Below are 3,236 nucleotides of genomic sequence, written 5' to 3'. Positions count from 1 at the left end.
GAAAACTCCTAGAAGTAGTAGAAGAAAATGGACTACTTTAAAATGGAGATTGCCTCAATGGTGCTTCCAGTGCTCTCACAGATGCCATAATGGGACAGACACACTGTTGTGATGTTGATCTAAGTCTATAGATCTTTCACTACTAGGGGAATACTTTACTGCTTTTACTGCTTTACATATTTTTACATTCAATTATAGCAACTATAAGTAAGAAAACATAATTCAACATGAGAAAAAGGAACTATCAGGTTATGTTTTAGGGTAAATGCCTAGTACCCTTTTACAAGCATGCCTGATTTGAACCATCCTAATGCCATACATTAAAGGATTGAAAAGTGGTGGACATATCAGAAAATAAACGAATAAAATAGTGCGAAGTATAGATGGAAGATCTGCAGTTTCATATCTGCCTTGTAGAATCACAAATAACCAGCCAAAGAAGAAATTCAGCATAGAGGCTATATGTGGTGTGCAAGTGTTAAATGCTTTCTGTTTTGTCTCTTTTGAAGACTTTAAACATATTTGTAGAATTCTTACATATGAGTATATGGTAGGAAATATAGCACAATAAATATAAACCACAGTGACAAGAAGACCCCATATGTTATTCAGCATAGTATTTGAACAGGCAAGCTTGACTACTGAGTAGTTGTCACAATACAGTCTGTCTAGAACGTTACCACAAAATTGCAGTCGCAAACTCAGGGAGATATTGATGGCGTTGAGAAAAAAAGAAGACAAGCAGGACAGCAGAATTAAGCCACAAATTATTTTAGGTGTCATAATATTGTTATACTGTAGAGGATAACAAATAGAGATGTACCTGTCATAGGACATAACTGCTAAATTACTAAATTATGTTAGAGCATATGTGTACAACACATAAATCTGGAGATAACAATAAAGAAGGGAAATATCATGTGTGTCAGACAGCAAGTAAAACATGAGAGCAGGAAACAAAGCAGTGCTCCCATACAACTGATTAACAAACAAAGCACATAGAAACAGATACATGGGTTCATGAAGGCTTCTTTCAATGCAGATAACTCCAATAAGTAAAGCATTGGCAAGAATGATGACAAAATATAAAACAGTTACTACAGCAAAGTAGAAATACTTCAATTGTCCGATATCACCGTATGCAGCAAGCCTGAAGACCTTAAAGTGAGTAGAGTTTTCCATGGTCCTGGGAGTTGGTAAAGATGTGCTGTCAATGTTTGAAGAAGAGGAGCAAATCTTCCTACTGTAGCTTTCATATAAGTTAAATTGATGAAATCACAAAGAACAGACAACCTAAATGGATAATTCCTTGACTTGTTGATTCAGTAATAGATTTCCCCACGTATACAGTATACTCACCAATATTGACTGCTTTTCATTCTCCTGATAACATAATTCAAAAAATATTTTACTTTGTATCCTGTACTCATGTAACTTATTACATTCAAATGCAAAATGATACATGTATTCTAAATCCAAAATTAAGACAGTTAATTTCTAATCCATGATGATCTCCTTAAACTCAGCTCCTCACTTGCTTATTATACTTGTGAGATAAAAAAAAAAGAAGCCTGCCATGGTGTGATATGCAAATGATTACCAATACCTGGGGACACCTGGGGATAATTAGATATTTTCAGAGTCAAGGAAACCATATCGAGAAAAACAGATACCATTTTGTATCACATGGCCTCCAGGGTGTTCAAATGCCTTTTTTAAATGAAAAATCCACCCAAAACGCTCATTCTTATAATGTCAATAATACTAATATGTGAGAACAATATTTTTTGGTGAACAAATGTTTCATTTTGCCTTTTTAATAGGGATGGGAGCAACATATTAAAATTGTTGTGGAAATCTGTTGCAGCTCAAGTTGACGACAAAATACACATTGTAATGCTTTCTCTATGGGCTGGCTGGCTAGCTAGCAAACATAGCTACGCACAATAATACCAAAGACAATATCAGTATGTGACGTAGCAGGATAGCTGTAAAATTGCCTTATCCAACTGCACTTATTTTAGTTGTCTACAATCAAATCATGTTCAACCTGCAGATCGATGTGCCTCAACGAGTGGAGTCTGACATTCGCAACGGCACCATACAGTGGACCCTGGACTGAAGAGGCAGAAAAATAGAAGAAATGTGCTCGACTGTCTGTAAAATTAAACATTTCTTGAGGTAGGAGTATCGGTCCCGCTTTAAATGACATGCCGCTTATAAAGCCTTCATAAAGCCTTCATAAACACTACATTAATGTGTTACAAATAATCTATAACCATATGTCATGCTTTATAAAGGGTTCATACATTTGGCATAACTGTGTGACATAATCACAGATCTCAAATATGACAACCTTGTTCTTTATAAAGTGTGGCATAAGCAAAGCTTAATAAAGGCCTTACAAATCGTTTTAAATTGAAGCTTCACAAAGCATTTATAAACCTGTCATGCATCTTGGTAGAGTATTGTAACGCCAGGATAGTAGGTTTGATTCCCGGGGCCACCCATACATAAAAATGTCTTCACACATTACTAAGTCACTTTGGATAAAGAGTCTGCTAAATTTGATATATTACATTTCTCTAAATCATTTCTAGGATGGCCCAACTTCTTTCCCTCTTGGGTGCATAGTCAATATTGGACCTGGCCTCAACTTTCCACAAAATGCTGTGCAGCAGGATAAAACTCTAAAGTGCAGTCATGCACAGAAAAAAACATCGGTGAGTCCTTTTAAATCAGATTTAATTTCATGTCTACTTCAGTTTTTTTCCCCCAAATTCCATTTTCTGAGTTTAGTTTTTCCAGTTTTCGGATTTCCCACATGTTTTTCCAGGTTTCGGATTTCCCCCAAACGTTTTAAATAGAAAAACAGCAACATTTGATTTTCTGTGTTCACAACAATGCTTAAGCCACATCATCTGATGATGTGAAAAATCAAAGAAACTTCCATTTTTTTGTATAATTGCCCTTTGTAGTTGCCCACTGTTGTTTGGTTAGAGGGTTTTCTGTAGTGCAGTAATTGCACATCTGATGATTATGTATTCCATATAGAGTGATTCACATTGTGGCCACCAATGGAATGGGAAGAGTAAAAGGCCAACACTTCGTATTATTCAGAACTCCATTAAATGATGACAGAAATACATTCTACAGACCCTGTTGAGTACACCCGACAATACTTTTACTCCGGCACCCAGAACAATTTTTGCTCTATAAGCCAAAATGTATTTCAT

General features: G+C 35.8%; 1 pseudogene; it reads right to left on the bottom strand.

Moving 5' to 3' along the window:
- Positions 1-249: 249 nt before the first annotated feature.
- Positions 250-1,182, bottom strand: LOC139383024 (olfactory receptor 2A25-like; annotated as a pseudogene).
- Between the last annotated feature and the right edge of the window lie 2,054 nt (positions 1,183-3,236).

This window comes from Oncorhynchus clarkii, chromosome 24 (assembly GCF_045791955.1).
Source record: "Oncorhynchus clarkii lewisi isolate Uvic-CL-2024 chromosome 24, UVic_Ocla_1.0, whole genome shotgun sequence".
Taxonomy (NCBI): Eukaryota; Metazoa; Chordata; class Actinopteri; order Salmoniformes; family Salmonidae; genus Oncorhynchus; species Oncorhynchus clarkii.
This window is presented reverse-complemented; position numbering and strand designations above follow the sequence as displayed.